This window comes from Cupressus sempervirens, chromosome 4, assembly GCF_028749045.1.
Source record: "Cupressus sempervirens isolate cs-2001-9-10 chromosome 4, ASM2874904v1, whole genome shotgun sequence".
NCBI lineage: Eukaryota > Viridiplantae > Streptophyta > Pinopsida > Cupressales > Cupressaceae > Cupressus > Cupressus sempervirens.
The window spans coordinates 184,677,351-184,704,922 of record NC_143121.1 but is presented as its reverse complement, the minus strand read 5'-3'; the positions used below and the strand labels follow the sequence as shown (position 1 = coordinate 184,704,922).

General features: G+C 35.1%; 1 pseudogene across 1 annotated transcript; it reads right to left on the bottom strand.

The window, feature by feature from the left end:
- Positions 1-2,456: 2,456 nt before the first annotated feature.
- On the bottom strand, positions 2,457-3,561 carry LOC149560614 (putative disease resistance protein At5g47280; annotated as a pseudogene). Its single transcript, XR_016364223.1, has 2 exons — positions 3,151-3,561; positions 2,457-2,874 (listed from the first exon to the last, which is right to left on the bottom strand). The product of XR_016364223.1 is annotated as a putative disease resistance protein At5g47280 (transcript).
- Between the last annotated feature and the right edge of the window lie 24,011 nt (positions 3,562-27,572).

The following is a 27,572-nucleotide window of genomic DNA, read 5'->3' as shown; positions in this document are numbered from 1 at the left end:
AGGGTTTTATTGAAGGAAAATATATTGTTAGAAATGGTTTGTTTACAAGGCTGATTTTTTTTTGGAGTGATATTTAGTTGGAGAGCTGTTATGTTGCTAGATTTGTTTGAAGGCTGATTTTTTTGCTAACATGGGTTCTTCAAATGAAGTTTTGCCTATCTTTGATGGAAGTGGTTTTGCAGATTGGAAGATTGCAGTCAAGAATGCTCTAAGAGAGAAGGTTTTATGGAGGTTTAGTAAATAAAGAAATTGGGGAACCTCAACAAATTGATAGAGAAAAGGAGTTGTGGAAATGCAAGTTGGAGCAAGCTAGAGAAGATATGTTGTTGTCAAATGAAAAGAAAAGCTGATCATTGAAGTCAATGTTTGCAATATGAAGATCACAATAGTGATGGTTGTAGCCAGAGGTGTACTATCGATTGTACCCGACACTTCAAAAGTTTTTACTATATTGATGAACCATGTATCTGAAAAATATTCCTAGAGAACTAGCGAGCACAGCGGCTGGGTGCCCATGTGACTCGGTAGATGGATTATTTTGCATATGGACTCAATATTAGTATACTAGAGAAAAGTTTAGAGTTAGTTTACCTATCATTGGATCAATGGTTTTGTGAAGTTTGAAGGGTTTGTGGTAATCCAAAACCACTTGTTTAAGTAAATTTATTGAACGGTTTGTGGTAAGCCAAAACCACTTATTTAGGTGAAAAACCTAAAAGTTTTGAAAGGTTTGTGGTAAACAAAAACCACTTGTTTGGGTGAAAGATCCTAAAGCATTTTTTTCTGAAGAATTTGTGGTAAGCTAAAACCACTTAACAAGAAAAATGAATTTTCTATATTGTAAATGAGTACCTCAAAAGGCTTAATGCCGGGACCTATCATGTTTAAATTTCTTATTGTAATTTCTCCCATTGAAAGAGTCTTTAGTGATAGAAATTAAGGGAGGATGTTAGAAATAGTCAAGAATCCATGCCAGTCAAATCCACATCAGCTTCTGTTATAATCACTACAGATTTTCTTGCTAAAAGAATATGGATGCTGTCCTCTAGAATAGGTCATACAACTCTATAAAATCAACATCTTCTTGTGGACTAAGTCTTACAGCTCATGCAGCCATCCACTTGTCAAAAGCCTAGAATTTTCCTCTACTGGTTTTATAGTTGGAATCCTCTATTTATAGAGGTTATGTAATTGGTTGTTGGTGTGCAACTAGATCAATATGAATATTGAAAGTTATATTTCTTGTGATCTGCTGTCACCATTTTTAGTTGATTCATAGTTTTAATTTTCAATACAGTGTAATGACAGAATTTTTTCCTAGGACCTTGGACAAAAAAATTTAAGATGTTCCTTTCAAATTCGGTATTCATTGTCACGTACACTAATAAGGAATGAGAAATGAAAATTGTGTTCTTGTCATTTTCTCCTTCAACCAAAGAAGGCCCATCAAAATATTGGGAAAAGAAGATTGTATGTAAAGATAAACTTTGACATACACATTACAAATGTACATAATGATATATATACATTGCAACCTTTTACAATTTATAAGTGAAACCTACAGTTTGCTCCATATACAGGACAATTTCTATATGGCGGAGAATTGTCCATAAAGCTGAACTTTGTAGACACTAAACACTCTTTTAATTCTAAAGTGAAACCTACAATATGCTTTATCTCCAGGAACTAGGAAAGGGAACACAGTGACTAATTTAACAGGATGCGCAGTTGCTTGATGTTTCTCAAACATCAAGCCATTCCAGAGTAAATTGCGCCTCCACAATTTCAACCCTAAGATCAGGGATAGAAGAGGCCTTAACTCTCAACCACTGGTGCCCAATCTTCTCATCACAGGTGACATGTTTCAGAGAGCTTAGTCCGCAAACAGAAATAGTTCTAAGAAATGGTGGTAGAAAGTATTCGCTTGCAGAAAAGTGTACCACCAGAACCTCTGCCTGTGGAAAGTCCATCGGATACCACTGATTTTCAGCCATAGAACCTACAATAGTTCAATCATATATACAATTGAATTAGAAAATGTTTTAGTGGTCAAGAATACCGGCAGTTCAAGTTAAAAATTTATATCAAAGCTATTGCTGTTTCAATAGTATCATTATTCATTATGACAAAACACAAAAGCTAAAACATTTTAATAGTTTAAATAGCTTGCATATTATGTCACTCAACAAGTTAAGAATATTTGGTCTGAATCGACTACCTGTGTGAATAGAGACAATTTGAGCATCAAATGGTCTATCATTATGCATCTCCCACTCCCCTGGCAAGCTCAGCTCCTTCCTGGGCATGAATATTCTTTTCCTATGGACTATACTGTCCTGGCTTCCCAAATATATGGCCAAAGCTCGCAATATGTCACGCTGGGAAAAGTACAGCTCAGAGGCATCTCCATAAGCGATTGTTGCTTGGCTTCTGATATTACCACATACGATATTAGCTCAAAGTTTGAAAACAAAACGATAGTAAGAAATGTAACATATATACAGCTTAGGCAAATACCCTGGGCTGCTGATTAAGTTCAAGTGGTTTTTGCTTGCAAGTTCCAATAACATGATAAAGGCATCTTGCCACTCCAGCTTCCGAACATAAACCCAAATGCTCAGCAGTGCATCAGCACAGATTTTCTTGTTCTCTGGAAATATGGCTAAATCTAAGAAGCATTCCCGCGCAACATCATCCAAGAAATCAATACTGGTCTCCAAGCATCTAAAAAGCCCTTCTTTGTGATAAACTGGATATGGACTGCCCCTGTGAAAGCTTATTCTTTGCATTCAACCAGGCCATATGAGATTCCCCATTTAAAGAGCTCCCAATCACCTTTAGAGCAAGGGGTAAGCCCTTACATTCAGCTTGCACCTGCCATTCATTAAGATCGGTTTTTTATTAGCATCCAAAGGAAGCTCTGTAAAAAATGAAAAGAAAGAAAAAGAAAGCGATATTTTTGTGTTTTAAATGCATAAATAACTTCCTGCAAGTACTAATCTAATAGAACAATCAATAACTGCGAGTTTTTATAGCTTAAAAACAAATAAGCATACAAATCATTCTATTTTTGATGTTGGACATATTTGATTCTATAAGAAGCTTTAGGCTTTTTCATATTTTTAGTTTCAAGGTAAGAAAAGACTATACCTCCATAACTAGATTTGCATCTGCTGTACTTCGAATTGATGTCTGTCCAAAAGCAGAGAAGCAGAAAAGCGAGAGAGCGTCCTTCTGGCCCAACAATGGCAACTGATACAGTTGAGTACAGGGGTTTAGGAGGATGGTAGAACTGTCTCTCGTTGTGACAACAGTTTTGTACCCTGGCGCTTCAAATAGTACTTCCTCCAAGTGAGCCCTGGACCAGACATCATCTAATATCATCAGGGTCCGCTCGTATTGAGTAGAAAGCTGCTGCTTTAGCTGTATGCGTGCATCTTCTACATTCTGAAACTTGGGCTTCTTCCTTCCAATGATCTTCTCCCACATTGTCTCTATAATTCCCTGCAGATTTGAGGACTTTGAAACAGTGATAAAATGTACATTTTCAAAATAACCTGATGATCACAGAAGAAAACAATTATTTTTCAGTAGGCTGCAAAACAAAAATGATCGGAAATTTAAGAGCATACAAATTTATCACTAGAAATGGTAGGGCGGGCTACACAACCTGATGAAATGTACATTTTCACAACAACCTGACGTCCGCATAATTCCCTTCAGATTTGAATATGCGAGACAATAATGAAATGTACATTTCCTGATGCCCAGCATTGCCCACAGAAAAGATCAATAAATTTTCAGTATGTTGCAACATAAGTTTTTACAATTCACAATGCTGCTGAATATTTAATCAACATTTTAGATTACATTCATGTTGATGAAAAAACTGCATTACAATCAAAACCAGAAATAATATCTCATCGCTCTGTATCCTAAACCAGAGAATCAAGAAAACAAATCATGATTGGAAATCTAAGCGTGTACAAATTTAGCACGGGAAATGTTAGGCTGACCCACGTGAAAAACAGCTCAGGAACAGAGAATTTGAAAATGTTACTAGCCAAATGGTACAATTCAACAAACACTATTACTTTTCTCACTAATCTGACGCAACCTAAATGAAATGTCGAGAGATTTAATAGTAAATACCCACTGAAACTGACGAACAGTGGAACGATCATGTCCTAAAGACGATCTTAGCCTTAGAAGTCCACATATCAAGTTTAACCTCGATGACCTAAACACCAAAGCCCTTCAACCTAAATCTCAGGTATTGATGGGATGGGCCAGAAACGTTCAGCGATTTCCTCGAAGGACTAGCGCATTTGTAAAAACAACAAGAAAAATTATGATTGAAAATGTAAGTGTACAAATTTAACACAGGAAATTGTATTGTAGGCCGACCCACATGAGAAACACCTCAGGAACAGATAATATGTAAAGGATCACATACTAAATTGTGCAATTCAACGAGCACAACTACTTTATCTGACAATGTCCAGAGCCATTGCAACACACGCTACATGAAATGCCCAGAGATTTAATTTTGAAACCCTATAACAATTGAAGCTGAAGAACAGGGAATTCAAGGTTTTAAAAAGAATTGAGTACATGTTTCTGGCATTTTACTATGTTCAATATTTAGTTATCATATTTGAAATATTATTTTATTGATGTTCTTTGATTTCAATTGTAGTCCAAATCTGAAGTGTATTGAACTACGTACACTTTCCTTCTCAATTGTGGATTGACCTGTTATGTTGGGTAATGATACATTGTTTTCCTTCCTCTTATCGGAAGCTATTATATAGTTCTATAATCTAGAGGGAGGGAGAGTGGAAATATAAAATTGTCTAGATGATTTTAGTCTACTGATAATGGGCCTACAATTCTTCATGATTTTCTATAAATTATTTTATGATTAAAGTTATGATTTTCGCTGGCCAATTAGACTATTAATTAATTCCTTGATTAAATCTTGATACAGGGCCCAAGAGGGAGACTAAAAAATGGGTCCCTGGTAGGGATGTAGTGCGTCCATGCTAAGTAGGTTCCATAATGTCTAAGAATCCCCTGAGGCCCCAAAACAAGTTTGGGTTTTGGGAAATCAGACCCAATTTTCAAGAAAAATGAGTTGTGGTATAGAAAAGAGATTCCAAGCGTTTGGAGGAAGGGAAGGAAGGATCGAAGTGAATAGGTCCTACCTTGAGCTTTGCACCATAAAAGAAGAATACCAAGGAGGATCCATTAGGTGCAACCCTAATTCTGCTTAGAAGAAACAAAGAGAGATGAGAAGAAATAGGAGAATGCAAATTAAATGCAATCCTCTTTCTAAATAAGTGATAAACCATCATTAAATTGAAGTGCTTTTAATATAAGATGCTATGTAACCCCCTGCCAAGGGATCCAAAAGAATTAACCTAAAGTTTAAGTTTTCCAAACATTTTTTTTTTTAAACAAGAAAGATAATCATACACATCGAACACACAATATCGGAAGCAATAACATACAATCAACTATAAGCATACATAATAGGTTACATTCTTTAAGGATCCCAAGACGTTGAGTCACATTTAAATTTTAATTAATACTAAGTCTAACAACTACCACATCCACATGAAAGAATAGTTAGAAAGTCCAATGTCCATTTTATACATTTGTTCTGAATGCCTCTTGGCAAATTAAATTCAAAATGCTCAATCATCCACTGTACATGTCACAGGGTATGAAAGGCTAAAAGAATATACATATGCAAAAATAAAGATACAACATCCTCCTCGAAACCTTGATACAAAGTACAATAAAGTAATGAAACCATCTACCATACATGATACATCCATCCATCATAAAAAATATAAACATCCAACATGAAATATAGCTATACATCATAAAACACAACTAACTAAGTGCACGGTTCCTCCCAACCATCAATAGCATCATTAGACCATCATGGGCCCTAGCCATCCTTCGCGTGTAACACCCCAATCCATGGAACAAATTGTCGGTACTATCAGAATAGGGATATCACTACTAAAACATACTACAACATATACATAAGGAAATCTAACACACTAATCATCAAAATAAGGAAATGCATTAGTAAATAACATCACCTAAACATGATAAATAGCTTCTCAAGAAGCTCCAACCACGGTGACTATAGATGGATTTCAATGATAAGAGTGAAAAAGCACTACCACCCGACCTCATGGAACCTAAATGGCCCACTCCCACCATGCTGAGGAGATAGTCTCAAGTCCCAAACATGATATCAAATCACATAACACAAATACTCTCTCAGTCCAAGAAATCTTAAAAGTATACTAACTCAAAGGTTCCAATACATAGATTGACATCTAGACCCAGAGACACACAAGACACATAGGAATCTACTATATAAGCAGGAAAGTGTCATCGCACAAATTACGTTCGAAGTTACCCGAGCAATCCTTTACGAATCTCGAGTCCCTAGTGATCCCTGCGGCCACTAGTATCCTCTCATACTAACGAGGCATACTACGAAATGCAAGGTCGTAACCAAGCATTCTCTCTACTCCCATCTTAGTCTGTACTAGCACTTGAAGCATGGGCGAGAACATACAATTAATCTTATTAGGTTCATTTTACTCTCATTTAGTGTAAATGTTATCACTTATTAAAGAAACTTACAATGAGTTACCCTGGTAGCGTCTTAGGGCCCCGACCCCCATTGCAAGTCACTTCCTGACACTACACATAGATTACCTACCCTAAGCTCATGAATCAAGAATCAAAGAATCATAGTAAAACCACCTCAGTCCTGTACAAGTGACTGTAAAGCATCATAAATATAATCATAATAATCATATCAGTTCTCTACGAGCAACTGAAAAGAATCAAATGATAAATCACAATATCCATCGGTTCTCCAATGAGCAACCGAAAAGTATTCCACAATATCCATTGGTTCTCAACGAGTAACTAGAAATCATCTCAAAATAATATTGATCAAAGACTCCAAAATGGTCAATACAAACATGTCACGACATGAAATCATCAACAAACAAATCATCCAAAGCATCTTAGTCCCCTCAAAGCGACGAGAAGGCAAATCAAATATAACTGATCGATGAATCAAGAATGGTTAAGTCAGGTATCTCATAAACATACACCTCAGCTTCAGACAAGAAGACTGGAAAGAAATAACAATCAATAATCCACACACATCATAGAGCATGCCATCACATTACCATGGTTGGGTTTAAAAAGATCAAGACCAAAAAATAACATAGCATCACATCACACAACCCTTGAGCCTCTGGTAACAACCTAAACTAGTCACCATCTAGTTAGCCCCAAAACCCCCAAAGCATAGACAATACAAACAAAACAATACAGTTTCATAGTTTGGGTTTGATTTCAAAATACACAATAAGGTTAAAAGTAAAGTTTCAGTTTGCGTTTCAATTTACATTTCAAGTGTATAGGATTCTCAGTATTACCCTTATAATTTAACCCGATCATTTATTCAACCCATATATATAAAGTTACCCTCATGTTAAAAGTTAATTTCCTAACAGAATAATCTGAGGATAATATTTTATTTTATTAAGTTATAAAAACAACCATTAATGATTTTAAATAAAATAATTACAATTTTATTAAAATCAATATTATAAATTTTTAACATTGATAATTAAATCCTCATTAATAACTTCCATTATTAATAAATCTTATTTAAATCATATTCACTTAAATTAATTAATAATTTATTTAAATATATTACATTCGTTATTATTGTATCAAATTATAAAATATTAATATAATTTAATAATAAAATTATTAATAAATGATAACATAAATTTAATATAATTACAATTTAATAAAAATTAAATGCAATTTATAATATTAAAATTTAATCCACATAATAAAATCAAGTTTTAACTATTTTTAAAAAGGCATATATTGAAGTTTTTAAAAATATAATCCAAGCAATTTACAAATCACTGCCTGCAATTTAATAATCGCAGTGCACAGTTGCTATCACAGTTGCACTGCAACAGCGGGTACGACTGTGTGTAGCAGTCGACCTGCCTTAAATAAATAAGGGGGTAGGGGTTAGTTAAGCCGCCCCTCCCTAATCCAATTCTTAATTATATATTTTTTTAATAAAACTTTACTAGTATTATGATTTGTTAAACATTTTCTTTTAAAATAAATTTTATTTATTTTATAAAATTGTTAAGTATGTAAAATTTATTAAACAATTTTTTTTTAATATATATATATTTTTGAAATTGTTTTCATCTTTACTCTGATAGAGAAAATATTATCAACCATCCAAATTTTTAATTTAGAATTTCATCTTTAAATTCAGACCCTTCCCAAATTAAATAATATTTTCTTTAATATAGAAAATGAGGGTTTCTGATCACTCTTCTTTTCCCCACGTATGTAGAAGTTATTGACAAGCAATTAATAATTTACAATATTGAAATGTTTAAGGGTCCATCACAGAGAATTTGGATTTACAATCCACAGGCACGAAGAAGACAAGAAAGGAAAATTGCGTAATTAATCAGTGATCAAAACACAAGACCCTACCCGAGCCTGATGCTAATGCGCAACCACTCAAAAATTGTGAGAGAATTTGCTCCTCTTCAAGAGCTTTTCTCTGAAAATTTTCCCAGAATTCTCCTTCTGAAATTTTCTTCCAAAATTCTTGTCCAAAATTCATCTCCAAAATTTGTGATAAAAAATCATCTCCAAAATTCGTGTTAAAAAATGAACCTTCAATTGGTGATGAGGAGTTCTCTCCTCAAATCGGGGCACTAATTGTGCGTTCACCCAAGAGGACTCCTTGCTCACAAGACTTGAACTCTAAATTAACTTCTATTTATCCTTTCTTAATCTTCTCCATGCACGTGGAATGAATTATTAAATAACTTTATCTTTTTTCCACTTGACTTCGCCTTTTAATTAATTAGTTAACTTTAATCTCATGCACACACTTTATTAAGTTCACATGTTTTATCTTTTTAATTAATTTCTTCTATTTTTATCTCATGCCTACATCATGCAAACTTAAAACTTTTAGTAAATTAATTTCTTTTCACTTCTTAATTTTATTTTCGAAACTTAATTGATAAAATATTTATTAACTTAAATAATAATAATATTTAGCATTTATTTAAAAATGAACTCTAAATATATTATTAAATAAAATAAATATTATCACGTTCTATAATTATCCTTATAAATTTTATCTTCAAATTTAATTCTTTTTATTTAATTAATTTCTCAATTAATTTAATATAATTAAATATAAAAATATTGTAATAATTTTCCATTAAATAAAATCATTGATTTAATATTTTAATTAGACTTAATTAATAGAAAATCCACCCAAGACTCATAAAACAACATACGAAAACCCATCAAAGAAAAAAAAATACAAAATCAAACTAAAGGGTTATAATTACGAATTCACATCATCCGACGCATTCAGAGGGCACACGACTTAGATAATTGTCCTAATTATCAATTAGGACAAATGGCTAAAGGGTTTAGGATTTGGACTTAATAATTTATCTTCCTTTTCTTACCATTGAGATAATGCGATAGGGTACGCTCATCCTAGCAATTTAGGGAAGTCGATACCTAGTACCTGCAACCTGCATAAAATCTATGCATGTACAAACACAATATTCTAAGCTGAATAGGCAATGGAAGGAAGTGGTGCATTGTGTAGATCTCGGCTAGCAGGTGACTACGACTCCCTTCCTTAACCACATTAGAAATGCCATACATAGAGAAAACAAACACGCACACCATACACATGCAGTATGGGGTAAGTAACCATAAGAAAACACATATGATAATCCATCTAACTAATCATCATCAATAACTCGAACACACTGTATAATCATCATACATACATGAAATATAGAGTATCAAATAATCTCAAGATATAATCAACTAAATTTGAAACAATAACTAATAATCTCTAAAAAATACTACTAGACATCAAGCATAAAACTAGCCTAAACGAGTTCAACAGTGATAACATAAATGCAAACTAGGGGCAGGCACTGCATGCTACATCTAGCCTTCACTTTAGCGAGAGTATGGGCTCAACTAAAACTTGTGATTAAGAGTTTGTCGAATTGCAATGAGAAAGATATCACTTAGTCAAATTGAGTAAGCCTCAAAGAGAAAGATCCCTAGCTCCACATCTATGTACATTGGTGCAACACAAAACAAAAGACAAAAAGATGGACAGAAAAGGGGTTAGCACTAAAACCCAAATCAACTAGTGAAGAGAGCTTGACCAACATCTCACCCACTAATATCATGTTTTGAAAACCATTAGAAGAGAGAGACCAACATCTCACCCACTAATATCATGTTTGGAAATCCATTAGAGAGAGAGAGAGAGAGAGAGAGAGAGAGAGAGAGAGAGAGAGAGAGAGAGACAGAGAGAGAGAGAGAGACAGAGAGAGAGAGAGAGAGAGAGAGAGAGAGAGAGAGATAAGATTGCGGGAATAGAAAATGGCAAAACTAAAATGGAATAAGATTATTTTTTATTTTAATTTGATAATTTTTTCTATTTTTACATTTTATTGAGTTGGTTTAGTTTTTTTTGTTTATAGATTAAAAAAAAATATCAATTTTTTGAGTTAAGTTAAATTATCAAGATCTTTTTTATTATACAAAATTAGACACAATCATGAACATGAATACACATTAAAATAGTCATGAAAGTATAGTAAAATTTATTCATCATTTTATACATAATTAGTCACCACAATATGATCGGAAACAAGTTCCAAACAACAAAATAGTCAAATCAATATTAAATATGTCTACCATTTCTATACAAAATCATAAAATAAATTATACTATACAATAGTCGCTCTGACTTTTAGCTGCATTTAGCATATGGTCCCAATATACCAGTAAGACTAAAACAATTATAATGCACAAGAAGCGTCGAAGAAACATGTTTTACCCTCTTAGACCTTGCACAACTTGCAACCATACTTTGATGTGCTATAGATTTAGCAATGGTAGATGTGGGTGGACATCATCAACCTATTGAAAGGAATTACAACCACTACCCCCCTTGCAATACCAAATAAATTAGTGATTGCCACAATAGTTACTTACATAAAATGTAAACATACAAAATTTTTGGTAATAACCTTTCTTCCATTTGGACAATAGAGGAATTTAAGTTTTGGATTATTCGTTGAGTGCGAGGTCTTCATTACTATATGGCCAACACCACACTAGCACATTGACAAATTTAAATCCATCAACCCTATATAAAATATGAATGAATAAAACACAAATAAAACATTCAATTAGCAAGATGATATTATTTTTATGTACATTCATTATACAAGAATCCAATTTTAAAAATGATAATGATCTCAACTAAATCTTTTATAGATAGATAAGATAATATAAGATAAGATAAATTTATTAATGCCCAACAAGAGACCAACGAGGATCTAAGGGACTAGAAATAGTACAAAGGGAAAACACTAGCAGGGGGAGCACCAAACGGTGTCTGTAGAAAGAATGTGAAAGAAAAACAACAAAAGAACCAAGAAAAGGAATACCAACAACTAAGAACTCCTCACAGGCGAGAAGTAGTCCAAAATGGAAAGGTGGGCATTAGAGCAATCAGTTACTTTGGAAGGTCGTTGCCAAGTGTGATCTTTGAGAGCTCTCATAGATCTAGTGTGAACCAAGATAGAATAGTGAGGCCACTTCAATCCTTGCACTGGGGCTGTAGGACTGAAGAAAGAAGTGATGAGCTATGTAGGGATCAATGTCGAGCAAATCTGGAGCTGTATGGTGTACTAGTAAAGCCACATGGTCTCTTAAAGGTAGAGTGCAAGATAGTGGTGTTCAATATATCTGAAGAATGAGGGAAGAGACTGATACTCTTTGAACAAATAGTAGAATCTCCCTTAGATCTCATAGTAAATGGGACAACGAAAAATAAAGTGAGACTTAGTCTCAACTTCCCCAAGGTGACAAAGCCGATAGATCTTCTCCTCCTTTTCAATCTGGTGATCAGTCTGAATACATAGCTGATGAGATCCCACTCTAAAAGATTCCAAGGAGATGTGAAGACCATGAGTCTAATGACGAGTGAGGTAACATGAGCGTAAGATGATCCTGTCCTAGATATGAAGGAGGTGCTCAGCATAGAAGGTCATCTATGGGTGGAGCCCACTTGGGGGATTCAACTAAGTCATGATAACATATTCTCTATAGATGTCAAGTCTAACATGCTCATTCAACTCCTGCTGAGGTGGAAGAAGATGGGTTGGAGCATCTAGAGAAAATTGAAAGTGGGGAAGATGATTGAAACTAATATTAATCGAGCCCAAGAGGGAAAAGACCTGGGTGTACTAGCAACGAGACTTGTGTGTAGGGTCTAAACCCGCAACCTCCCTAGAGGAACAATAAGCCAAGTAGGAATTTTTGTGATGACCATCAAAGGAATCAGTGAAGTGATGGAGCCGGTGAAGAAGCCAAACTAAATCAAAGATGGTCCCCAATCTAAAACGGTGAGCACCAATCTCTACTAGAATGATGTTGTATGGTGTGGACCAGTGGCATCTAATAATGTGCTAAAGGAAAAGAGTTTGGACTCTCTCAAAAGAGGCCCAATCAGACTCTAGGAGGGAGGGGCCCCAAATAGTAGAGCCATAGCAAATAGTCGGCTTGACTAGGGAGTCAAGAAGGGACATCTGAGTCATGGTGTCGAAAGCACTGTTGCTCAACAATAGCGAGGAAGCCAAGCCCCTTGTTGACTCCGGGCTGCATGGCTGGTCTTAGACTGAAGCGAGGTCCAAAAAAATTAACTCCCAAGTAAGTATATGAAGATGCAATCTCGATCTCGGTACCCTAGAAGTAAAAATGGAGGTGTGATGTCTTTAAACAATTGAAGAACATAACCCGAGTCTTGCCCAGATTTACAACTAGCTTACATAAGTCGCAAAAAGGGGCCAATCCATTAAGGAGCTACTAAAAACCATCAGGAGAAGATGCTAGGAGAATCACATCATCAAAAAGAAGAAGAATAGAGATCATCACTTGATGTAAATAACAACCATCGCCAAGGAGCGAGCAATTACGGAGAAATGCCTCAAGCTCATCAATGTAAATGCCAAAGAGAGTGGGGGAGAGAGGACAACCCTGTTTCACCTCAATAGTGCTCTGGATAGGGCTAGAGAAGCCCCGTGGATTCCTTAATTTTCCCACAACACACTCATATAACCTCATAATAGCTATAAGGAGAATTTTTGAGATCTCAATGCCCCTAAGATGCTGAAAAAGAGTCGTTCGATGAATAGAGTCAAAAGCTTTGTGAAAGTCAATAAAACAATAGTAAACTTTTGCCAAGTGGTGCCGAGCCTCCTCAATGGTGAAAATCTATATGAAACCCAACTTGACCTCTAGCTCGGCAATGTCACTAATCAAGCTCTCTAGACAAGATACCATTCAACACAATCGCATGGAGTTTGGCAAAGGTATGTCCAACCATGATGGTTTTGTAGTTCCCAGGGTTGGAAGCTGGCCCAAATTTATGTCTCAGATAGATAAAATGTCATGACCAAGAGTCGGGAAAGCCAACACAAACTACTCGATTAAAGAGTACTGTAAGAAAGGGACCCAAGATAGCGATCCCCAATTTGAAGAATTCAGCTTGGAATCCTTCCTCATCTGAATTTCTGCTACTATTGATAACTCTAATGCTACTATTGATAACTCTAACTACCTCACAAATGTGGGAAGAGGAGAAGAGGTGACAATGGGTGGGGGAGAGGATGATATGGAGAGGGGGCTGGCTAAGAATACTACAGAGGGTGGAGGTGTGGGAGGTAAGGGAGTGAAGGTCCAAAGTGGAGGGAGGGGGGGGTGGCAATGAAACATGGTGCGCCAAAAGAGCTTAGGAGACTAGCAGAATGTGGTGGAAAGAGATCTACACTAGAGTAAAGTGAAGTTTCATTTCTTATGGTGAAGAAAGTGGTAGTAGTCGAGCCTCAACTGAGAGGAAAATGAGGAAGAAGTGGGTGAAGTAGAATGAAGCATGCGGTGAAAGGATTTGCAGTCCTCATCAAACCACTGGTTCATGGGACAAGACATGCAAGTGGGATGAGGGGTGAGCGAGGAGGTATAGTGGGGAATGGAGAGAAGGGCAGACTCCCATAAGGCAAATGCAAGTGAGAGGTGATATCCCCAGAGTCAGAAAGGGGGTCCTGGGGAAGAAGTCATCTGAGGTGATGGATGAAGAGCTCAATGTTGCCATCGGTGAAGCAAAAAGAAGTGCGAGCATGGGGGGCGAGAGGAGGGATGTCGTTAGTAGATGAGGGGCAAGAAGAAGTGGATAAGCAAGGGAGAGGAGGTGTCAAGGGTCCTCGAAGGATGATACTAAGGAGGGCATGGTCAGCCAGAGGAAGGCGAGAGATGGTAAAGTAGAAAATGAGAGGGATGAAGGAGGCCATAGAGAGAACATAGTCCACAACGCTAGCACCACCACCATGTGACCAACAATTGAAGAGTTTAGAACTAGGAAAATAAGAGATCCCATTCAAAATCACTAAGTCAGATGATTCACAAAGATGAAGAAAATTTTGACCATACCTAGTGAAGGGCCCCTGACGATCCTCAAAGAGCTGATGTAGACCCATAGAACTAGGATTAGAAGTAGTCGTACACATGGGATCAATCCTATGATCATGGAGAGGAGGTTGTAGGTCTTTGGTCCACGCGTTAAAGTCTCCCAAAATGATGATGTCCCCCATGGCAGAGAATCTATTAATGTGCTCAAGGAGGTCCTCATAGGGGTCCCCACCCTCAGTGTTGTGAACTACATAGTATGAAGATGCTAGCGGGAAGTAGTAGACAATGATATAGGTATCTCTATAGAGTGAGGTCCCTCAATCAATGCGAATCCACATGAATCTAGCATAGCTGTTAGAGTGGACCAAGGAGATAGTACTGAAAACGTGGTCCCGAATAAGATAAGCAACCCCACCAGACCCTCTGACCCCACTAGAGCACCGAACCTCATCTCTAAAAGAGGAGAGCCATTGATAGCTAGAAAAACTGGAAAGAGGATGCATGGGACTCTCATGTGTCTCTGTAATAAAAAGAAGGTTGGTAGAACCAATAGCATCATTAAGTAAGTCAGGCATAGGCCAGAGGATACCATTACCCTTCCAACAATTAAGGCACAAAGAACCTGTGCTCAACTGCTGTTGAGCCCATCAATTGGCCTTAGTGGTTGCTCTCAAAACCCAGCCTGTAGGAAAGGTGTCATGGATTACTACTTTAAGATTTATGATGACTGCATATTTACCCTCCTATCTAGCTACCACAACAAGGGAACAAGCTTGCTTGAGTTCTACTACATGTGATTAGGTGAGGTCCTCATCTAGGTAGATCTTACGAAAAAGAGAGAATAACTTTCTTTTTTCCCTAAGAGCCTATAACCTATCAGAGAGGGAGAGGAACCAGATCAAGAGAGTGCCATTTGGGCCTAACCAACACCTATCAAGAGTGATGTCTGAAATGTCCATCTGATCCTTGATGAAAGAATATCCAACAGTCGAGGGATCATCAATGGAGGGGACACCATGAACTTTTGAGTTAAGTTCACAGGTTTGCCTAACCCAGTCATCATCCATCTTCCCTTGTACTAACTTCTCAACACTTGAAAGGGGAGCCTCAACTGTAGAGCTGCATAAAGAAGCCCAAGAATTCTCCTTCAATTCAGTCTCTATTAACAGTGAAGAATGCCTATCCACAATTTTTGATTGTTTCTCTTTGATGGAGTCTAACTCCTTGAGCTACATGGTGGAAAAATCTAGATTAGCCTTGAAGCTTGTATTTTCATCAACTAGAGATTGTACAATACCTCTTAGAGTGTGCTTCTTGGATTCAAACAAAGTCAACCATTCTGCAAATTTAATATAGAGTGAAGCTGACTAAGCAACAACATTTTGTAGGATAGTATTAGTGGACTCCACTATAGTCAAGCAATCAGCGAGCTGCTATAGTGTAATTGGATTAGGTAAGGGTACCATAGCTCATAAAGGTACACCCACAAAAAGCTCCTAGAAATTCACAACTTCTACCATAGACCAGACATTCTATCAAACCCCTATCACAATGTCACCAAATGCCTCCAAATACCACCACTAAATGGCTCCACACAACAGTGAATAGAAGCACATTTCACCAATCAGACATTCATTTAGACATTCTATGAAATGGTTCACCTGCAAAGAACCACTGCCTACTCCCCCAACCTGTGTGTTATGGTACCCATGTGCAAAAGGTAGCAAGCAGAAAAGTTTTGACTATCTGTAGCTCATGCTAGAAGACTAAGAGAGAGAGGTCATAGTTTTGACAGTCACCATGACAAGGCCTTGGTCCCATGACACCTGACACTAGCCCTTTATGGAAATGGACCCACAACACAACTCAGTACAATGCTCATGACTCAGTAGATGTAAACCCATGGCATAGTAGATGCAAACCCTCGACACTTGGCTCTTGGAAAGCTCCGATAGTACTAGTTCAAGCTTCGACAGTGGTAGTAGGTCAAACTCTGGCTCACGTCTCATGGTTCAAATGAGAAAGAACACCTCCTCTAACACTCACGCTGAACAAATCAAATTCGAGAGCATCATGCTCTATATGACCATTTTGACTTTTTCTTTTGAAGTCACATTTTAGAACTCAAAACTGAATAAAATAATCTCTTAATTGAACACAAACATATCAAAAATAATTATTTGAACCAAAAATATAGACAATTAAGATAATGAAATACAACATTGACATCAAGCACATAAAGATGGTCAAGGAAAGGGAAGGTGTCTATATTGTCAATGAGAAGTAGGGTAAGTTTAAACATATAATAAATCATGATTATTGATGAAAAACTCTATTTATATGGATCAAGAAAATAGTATGATTTATAAGAATGAGGGAATCATCTCTTGTACATAGATAAGTATAATTAGGTTACAAAGACTTTATTTATCCTAATAGAGGACTTTCTATTTTGAATATGCTTCAATATATATATATATATATATATATATATATATATATATATATATATATATATATATATATATATATATATATATATATATATATATATATATATATATATATATATATATATATATATATATATATATATATATAGACACACACACACACACACATACACTTTTTTTTTTCCATTTTGGTCATGCTAATGGTACATATTCATTACTAGAAGCATATAACAAATAAATATAGATGATATAGTAAAAATCAAGTCCTAAGGGTGATTTATTCCATTGCAGATGCTTGAAAATGTTGACCATGGGAAAAAATAAAGAAAAATTAGAACAAGGCTTGTTGTACAACAACAAAATTTGCATGGAAACACCATGTCAAACATGACCGTTTAGATAAGAAAATACTCCTTGCTAGTTTCATATCAATTTGTCAAAGATGAATTTGTCTGGAAACACCACTTCCAACTTGGAATATCCTGGGGGTACATGTGTTGACAACTCAAAATGATCGTAGCAAAAAAAAATAAAAAAGCCTAATTTCACACGTTTTCCTGTATTGGAATTCTATTATGAAATAAATTGTATTTAGTTACCTAAAGTTTTGCATGAATACATGTAGGTTGAATAACTTTGAAAAGAGATTGACAAACATAGTAATACATTTAGAAGGATGATTGCATGAATAACTGGGCTAAAGAGACAAATGGGGTGAATGCTGAAGTAGAGCAAGTGATTGTTCTTAGGAAAGAGGTTGATGGTCTTTGATTGAAGTTGCATGATACATGTGATACAAATTAATGACTACCTAAGATTTATGAGAATACCATGGAAGAAAAAGATGAAATAAAAAAAGCTAGAAAAAATTCCCAAACAATACAAATTAATTTGCAAGAACAGGTCATCCTACTCAGACATCATCTTGAAAAATCAGAAGAGATTGATGGACAAATGTAATGTCCCCACTATTAGGGTTAGTTTGGGACAAGTAATACCTACAAAATAATGGTTAAAATCACAACAATAACAAAACTAACAATATTATTCTAGCCTCTAATTTAACTCCAATCTTAAGGACGTCTCTAGAATGGGCTTTCACATCTTAAGATTCTTCTTGGATGGGCATCCTCTATCCAAGGCTAATCACATATGCATATGTTAACAACATCAAAATATTTTGGCACATTGAATCTCAACTATGGCAGACAATGGAGGTCTTAAAATCTCACATGCTCAATGCTTTGAGTCCACATTGATTCTCGGCCATGGTGGACAATGGAGATCTTAATATCTCACATGCTCCATGCTTCGAGTATCATTAATATCCATAGTGCTAACCCCATAGGTTAACACAATACTACTAACAAGTATGATTCAGTAATATAAATAAATTAAAAAATCTAACTAAACAAATATAATCCATAAACATACATTTCTTATCTTCTTCTTTTCTTGGTCCATGTGGCTCTATCCTTAGGTGGCCTTCAATGAATTATTCCTTCTAGAATTATCTTGGCTCTATATTTACTTTCTAAAATTCTTCCTTTTTTAATTATAAGGAAATGACAAAATATACATTTTTTGTTTCTTCTTTTCCAAGAGTCACAACCTTTCATAATACAAATCCTTTGAAAAGTCACAACACTTCATAGTTATAATCCTTTTGAAAACTCACAACATTTCATAAATAAAATTGTTTGCAAAAGTTACAATACTTTATAATGACAATATTTTTGAAGAGTTGCACAACTATTCATAATTATGACACTTTTGAAGGTTTACATCCTTTCAACATCATTGATACCTTTTTAGAAAGTCACTTCCTTATTTCCTTCATATTACTTTCCTCTTCCATTTTTCCTTTTTGAACTCCTCTCTTCTCCTCTCTTTTTCTCCTCTCTACAATAAACTTTCTTCCCTTTTATATTTTAATTTTAAGGAGTCATGTATATTTGTTAAACCTCTATTGATTTTTCATTGGATTTAGATAATTTATATTATTCTATGTTATATTATTTATTTACATACTTATTTTTCTTTATTATTATTCATTAATAAAATATTATTTAAAAAGTTGACATACTTTCAACAATATTATTTCTTTATTTACTCATTGAAATTTTTTTATTTTTTCATTATTTAAAATATCATATTAAATATTATTTCATTAATAATATAGATTAAATAATTATTATTTCTTAGTTTTATATTTTAGTATTAGTTTTAGTATAACTTTACTATCATTATTTATTTAATAACATTGTATTGTCTAAATATTATTAAAATTCTATCTTAAAATGAGGATATGACAACAAAGCAATATGTTTAAGACCCATTGCATAGAAAATATGGGAAGTGTTGAAGTAGAGCAGACAATTGCCCTTAGAACAAATGTTGAAGATCTTTAGCAGAAGTTGCAAGTATTGGGATTAAAGATAGAGTAACTGAGAGGGGGGTGAATCAGTTACTGACAAAATTTAATCCCCAAATCCCTTAGATGTCTTAAAGATCTAATTACTGCTTATATTCGGTAAACAAATGTTGTAACTCGGTAAATTAAACTATTACATTCTTTTCAAGCATTCATGCATGTAACTGAAAATAAAGTGAACACAAGATACACCAGATTTAACATGGAAACCCAATATGGGAAAAACCACCAAGTAACAGGTCACCAATTTTTCACTCTTCTAAAGTGAGCCCTGTTAGGAGCCAACCCTATTAAAGGTTACAATACACACTGTTAGGTGTGACCCTGTTAGAGGATTTAATCACCCTATTAGGAGTGGCCTTGCTAGAGGTATTTAGAACAATTCAACTGAACTGTCACCTTGTTAGAGGATTTACAAAATGGCTGTTAAACCAACTCTGTTAAGAAATTTGAAATCACTGCTACAATGGTTAGAAAGCAACAATGAATTGACCCAAACAAAATGCAACTAAATTTGCTGGCTATAGGTCTCTATTCAGTATCATTAGATCCTCCTTGATCAAATATGACTCTGCTGCTCCTTAATGATCTCTGATCATCCTTCAAATTCACTCAATAATTAGTCTTCATATCTCATTAATTCCACACTTCCATCTTTCACACTTAGAATTCACAACTTGACCTTTTACTTATACCATTCAGATTGTTAGGTCGACTCATTCACATGTTACATTTACCAATAAACCATACATCAGTCGGCTACAGATATTTCTCTGAATAAATAAATGATATTTCATAAAACAATGAAATCCTTTACTGGCTGACCCTACTTGGTAAATACTACTTCCAGAAATTTGCTGAATTAACCTTCTTGACTCAGTTAACATTGCAATCCTTAAAATCTTTTGGCTGCCGAGTTTACTCGGTAAGAACTGAATCCCATGGTAAGTACTAATTCTTCCAAATTACCTTTGATGACTGAGTGAGCTCGGCAAGAACTACTTCTTCCAAATTACCTTTGATGACCGAGTGAACTTGATAAGAACTGTTTCTATCACATTTTCTTCGATTACTGAGTGAGCTTGGTAAGAACTAAATTTCTTTGATTACCTTAAAATCTCGGTAATCAACTATCTACTCGGTAGACACTGTAAACTATCTTTACTAACCTTTTGGGCTTGGTAGACACTGTTTATTGACTTGCTGACCTTCTGAGCTCGGTAGACACTGTCCTTTTCCTTGCTGACCTTCTAAGCTCAATAGACACTATCTGATGACTGATATGACATTTGTGTGACATCAAAGATAACACACAATTGAACAATTGTATCCAACAACAAGATACTTATGAAGAGGATTATTGATCAAGAGAGAGATGATATAATAAAAATTTGGTGGGATTTTGTTGAGAATGTTGCAAACATCAAAGCATTAGCCAATGAAGGTTCATGAAGTCCAGGAACATTGATTATTGGTAATAATAAAGAACAAATCCAAGAAGAAATTGAAAAAAGTAGAAGTGTCAAGAGAGATAATGAAGCAAAGAAAGAGGCGATCCACCTTAGGAATGAGGTTGAGGAGATCTGAATTAAATAAATATGTCTAGTATGATAAAATAGTTCAAAAAATTTAATAGAACAATATATTAAAATCACTTATCATTTAAGGAAATACATTTCCAAGTTCCTCATGAAGATTACTTCCTTACTCACTCCTTCTATATTCAAATATAAATAAGCAACAATAGTGCAAGAAGAAGAATAAACTCAAAGCAAAAATATATGTGGTTCACTAGTATGCCTAAATCCACTGGAAAAGCAAGGGAAAAATCTGTTTATTAATTCTATTTGCACAGTTACAACAACTTGTTTCAGGACATGTTGGATTCCTTCCTACCACAATGACCTAGCTTGAAACCTAGTACATAAGCTCTCCATGATAAACACAACTTAGAAAGTAAAGTCACATAGCCTCTCAAGAAGACAGTTAAAATATCAAAAAGACATGAAACATAAATATATATCAAAACACAATTACAATATCATATCTAGAACAATAGTTCAATACAAATTGATGACACCATCCTTCAACTTGAAAGAGTTTGCTTAAAAAATGAAACAAAAATAACTAGTGACATTTAGAATTAATGTTGGTTACAATTAAAATATTATAATCCTCCAAAATTATATTTAACATAATCTTCCCTAGCCTCTATATCCATCTCTAAGAACCAAATAGCTCTTGTAGGTTCATGCATAAAATTGTCACTTGCAACAGCTAGAGTCTCCCACCAAAGTCCAGGGATGGCGTTCAATTTAGTGTCCTTGTTATCAACCTTGATATTGTGAGGCTTATTGATTCCCTCCTATATCTATGGATTCTTTTAGATATTACATTGAAAGAAGCACTCATGCTTGCCTTCCTCCTATTTGACCTCCTTGTTGTTGGTGTAGAAGGATGCTTCTAGTGGATGCATTGAATTGATTTGACTAAAGGAAATCTTCATCTAAATCAACAAAAATGATTATAGGTGTATTAAAATCACCATCATCATCCATATCAATAACCTTATCAAAACAAAGATTATGATTTTCAAATGGCTCCCATCTCTGCTGTTTTGCTCTCTGCTTTTGGGCATGCACCAGCCAAATTTTAAAATTAGAATGTTGCGGATTCGGTTGCAGTGTCGGTTTCTAGGGGGTTAGGGTTTGTCTACCTATATCTGTTGGCACTCATTCTCCTCCTTCCACCCCTATTCCTTTGGTTTCTCTTCCCAATGCTATAGGGTCTCTTGGTTTGGCCTCTCCTATATCTTCTGGGGTAGGATTGCCTCTTTTGCTGACGTGGCTGCCTTTGAAGCTGGTCTACATGGTGTTGTTCCCCATGTTGATCTTTCTTCTAGGCCTTCTCATTCCTGTGAAGCTTCCCCTGTTAGTGTCTCAAAACCTATAATGGTTTTTTTAGACCATGAAATAGTTGATGATATTTTCAATACAACAGAAGAATTCTCTTCTCTTGCTACTATTTTTCATTTTTGGGGTTTTTGGCCCTCTTTGCCTGATCTTCATTCTTGGATCTCCAAGAATTGGGAACCAATTTTAGACCATGATGTCCATATCTTCCTGAATGCTAAAGGATTCTTCATAGTAAAGTTTTCAATTGCTAAATATAGGAAGACTATTATGTGTGATCATGGTTTTTCATGGTAGGACAGATACCCACTTATGGCCAAACTGTGGCATATGGATTTTGATCCAATTATTGAATATTTTAATAGGTTTCCTATCTGGGTCTGGCTTCTGAATCTCTCGATGCATCTCTGGCTAGATTCTATTTTGGAAACTATTGGAGATTCTATCAGAGATTTTTATATATGGATTTAGACACTTCTGATGTTCTCCATTCGATGTGCACATGAATTCTTGTTGAGATGGATGTCTCAAAAATCCTTCCAGAGAAGATTTTTTTGGACTCCTTGTGGGGCTCCTAGATCCAAATGTTGGATTACAAAGGTATCCCTTTCTGTTGTAGAAAATGTCATATGACAGGTCACATTGCTTCTTGTTGTGTTGCTGTGAAGACCAAATCAAGGCGACCACCATCTTGGTAGTCAGTGGCCTCTTCTAAGCACTACTCGGTGCTTAAGTCCATGGATGTGTCCCTAGAACCTATGGATGACTCTCCCCCTGCAGTTGATTATTCGGTGCCAGTGGTTGCTGAGGAAGTTCAAACTTCTGGTTTGGACCCTATTCCCTCTCCTGACCTTGCCCCTATCTTGGCTACTCTTCCTGGTCCTATTGGAGGCCAGTCATCCATGAGCTCTCCTAGGGAGAATGTTGTTTCTTCTACTTCCCCTGGTTTCCACTCTTCAATTTCTTCTAGGGATTGGATTAGTGAGGCAGCAAAGGTGGAGGATGGGTGGATTGCGGTAAAAAGAAAGAATAGGCCCTCTACTCATCCTTTATAAATGAATCTCTAGTCATGCAAGGGAGGCTCTAAATCAAAGGGTAAATCATTAGTTCCCTTATTGTGCCCAATTTTTTGGAGGCTGATCCTTTTGTTCAGATTTTTGCCTCCTAGTTGGATGTTTTATTTTGATTTTTGATAGGCTTTTCTATCACCATGGGTACCCTTATTTTGGGGGGTGACTAGTTCCTCTTTTGTCTATTGTACTTATGCTTCTGTGCTTATTGAAAATCTTAAGCTTTGTATAGGGTTTCAGGAACCCTTCAAAACTTGTTTTTGTTAATAAAAAAAAACCTTATCAAAAAGGTCATCTTTTTTAGTATCTTGTGTCATTGCAACTACATTTCCTTCCATCATGTCATTCCCCACAACAACTGCTAGATCATTAAAATAGGTGAATGACTACTTCCTGTACACTTTTGCACTCCTAAATTTGTTTCCGTACACATTGGCAAAGTTAAATAATTAGGTATTTGTTTCAAACTAGAATTGAAAAACAATTTGAAGAGGAAATTACCTTCAAAAGTTCATCTCATATGTTGTCCTCGGCATCGATGCATTGAGTTGTCTTGTTCCAAGCAATTCTGCTTGTATTTCGTAACTCTTTCTTATTCTATACACCATGTTCCATGTTCTCAACTTATTTTTCAAAGTTTTATCTTCCAAGATTCAACTTCAACTCTTCATTGAATGTCCTCTCTATGGAAGTCCATGCCTCTTTCCAAAAAACTCCTTCACCTTTCCTTCCTAGAGTAACTTGCTTAAGGAGCAAATCTAGGAGTTTTCTCTCCATCTCTTTAGTCCATACCACTTTTAGACTTCTAGAAGAACTAACAATAGGGGTAGCAACAAGGGTACCAATGGGGGGCATAGAAACCTCTTCATGTATATTCATTAATAGATTTGTGAATGACATTTTTACCTATGAGATATGTAGTTGTTATATTGGTGCAAAACAAGTGAAACATTTTATTGAATTTAGCCTGTATCAGAATTTTGATCTTTCGTGACATCATATTCTTGAAACTCATGCATGTGCTAAATAAATCCTAATAAGATGAAGTACAATATAGATGATTGATTCATAGAATATCAACTAAGCTTAACAAAAAAAACTATAGTTGGTTATCATTTTCACTTCTCCTTTCCTAGAAAGATCAATGTCGTGTCTTGACATAAACCCAACAATGCTTAAATATCATAATTTATTCATGTTTTGAATGCACTATCATGCCATACTAAATCAATTTTTGCTAGTTGTATTGGTATGTTTAAACAATGTTTAGAAAGGAAGATTGGGTACAACTAGTAGAATAAAACAAGAATTAGCTCAAATGTTTACAGTATCCACATCTACTTTGTTTTAGTGGGTGGTGACTAGAAAACAAGGAATGACAATAAAATGAGTGGAAACCATCAACAAAATCTTTAGTTTGTATAAAGCTCATCCGTGTCATGAAATGACAGTACTGGGGCATGGAATCTATTTTTTTCAAAATGACATGATCCATTTGCTATTAATCAGGCTAGGAAACAAATCAAAGCCTCTTAAATCTGCCCTCACAGTTAGTACATCTTTAAGCTTTCATGGCCTCATCACTCAAGACCTCTTATTTGCAAGAATAGATTATGAATAGGGATGAACAATGCAACCCCACTACCTTCCTAGGGCTTCTGAGGTCTTGTTTGTATTGAAGGGGACTCTTTAGGTAGGATTCATTGATACCCAAAACAAATTGTTTGTAGAGATTCTAAGTGATAGTATAGGATGTCACATGTCTTAGGATAGGAAAGTTTTGCTTCAAAATACCAAATGTGTGCTCAATCACATTCCTAAGAGAGGAGTGTAGGTGGTTAAATGACTCATGTGCATTGTTGATTAGGTTTGCTCTAGAAAACTCTTTTAGGTGGTACCGCATACACCGATATGGGGCAAGAAATCTAGGAACATTTGGATAGCCAACATCAACTAAATAGAATTTTCCTATACAAAGGAAAAATAAGTTATTGATTGGAAATAACATAAAACTATCATTTACAATAATGACTATATAATCATTAAAAATATGATTTAATACACTAGTGGGAACTAGTAGTGGATCTGCTATTGACTGAACCGAAGCAAGAACACAACTATTTGTATATGACCCTTTGTAACCAATAAGAACATATCAAAACTTGTGGTCAAATGAATAGACACCCTTTACATTTTATGACAAGTTTCCTTTTCTATTACGATATTTTCTTGGTTGTCCACACCAATGGTAACTAGTATACAGGTTTCATCAATTACTCTAATACAGTCCTAGCATAAGAGATATTATTGTCAAATATGTAACAATAGACTGAAGCAACAAAATACATGTCATTAGGAGATTTACCTTGAAGTATGTATCAAAATGGTCCTTCCCAACAATTTCTAGAGGAGTAGCTAGAGAAGTGCAAAAAGTAATTAGAATGGAGTGATATTATAGCCTTCAAGATCTTGTGGAAGTAGCGACTAACTATCTCTCATGAGTGACTAAAGTTATGGTTAATCTTATGATTCCTTACATTGTTGGCAAGGGTATGGAGAAATATGACTAGTTGTTATACCAATTTTTGTTTATTGTATCTTTAATGCTCCCTTTCTCCCTTAGAATATTGGCAAGTTTGAAGAAAGCTCCTTTGCACATGTGTATTTGGTCATGGCAACCCGTTTGATTTGAATATATAATACATTTATTGAAGGAACATGCAACTCTTCTTCTCTTGCGTCTATGTATTCTAGCATCTTTAGCTGATGCAACTATGAATACTGCTTGGGTGGCAAGAAAAATAGTAATTACACACAAGAGCATGATCTTCCTAACAATTTTACCTTGAAATTCTATATCATTAGTAGGATCCATTAAACGATCAAGGAGAAAAAAGGGTGTTGTCACTATTGTCAAGAATGAAGGATACTGTGGTCAGTATTTCAATTTTCTTTACTTTCTTGTTTCTTACAATTTGTTTAGAATTTTAATTTCTTGAATTGTATGGAAAAAATTAGGTATCATTGAGAAGATTAGCCAATCATTATTGATGGAATTCATCAAGATTTTGAGTGGATTGCTAATGTTTTCCTTTATCTTATGGATTTTGATATTCAATAGGACAACTTTTGCAATTTACTAATTTGCATGTTCATATCCTACTTTATTGTCTCTTTGAAGAGATATTACTTTCATGTATATCTTCTTTTTTGGTTGGTAATCACTTTTTACTAGAGCTTAAAACTAGTGAGGCCACATTCTTAAGGGACCTCATCCTCATATTTTTTGGCATTTCATTTTTGCTGTCCACTATCACCACTATGCCATATACCTTATACCTCCTCAATCCTTATCATTCCAACCCTATATCACTCTCTCCACTTTTATCCTTTAATTTCTTTAAGTGTATGGAAAAAATTAGGTAACATTGAGAAGATTAGCCAATCATTATTGATGGAATTCATCAAGATTCTGAGTGGATTGCTAATGTTTTCCTTTATCTTATGGATTTTGATATTCAATAGGCCAACTTTTGCAATTTACTAATTTGCATGTTCATAACCTACTTTATTGTCTCTTTGAAGAGATAGTACTTTCATATATATCTTCTTTTTTGGTTGGTAATCGCTTTTGACTAGAGCTTTGAACCAATGAGGCCACATTCTTGAGGGACATCATCCTCATATTTTTCGGCATTTTATTTTTTCTGTCCACTATCACCACTATGCCATATACCTTATACCTCCTCAATCCTTATCACTCCAACCCTATATCACTCTCTCCACTTTTATCCTTTAATTTCTTGAAGTGTATGGAAAAAATTAGGTATCATTGAGAAGATTAGCCAATCATTATTGATGGAATTCATCAAGATTCTAAGTGTATTGCTAATGTTTTCCTTTATCTTATGGATTTTGATATTCAATAGGCCAAATTTTGCAATTTACTAATTTGCATGTTCATAACCTACTTTATTGTCTCTTTGAAGAGATAGTACTTTCATATATATCTTCTTTTTTGGTTGGTAATCGCTTTTGACTAGAGCTTTGAACTAGTGAGACCACATGCTCGAGG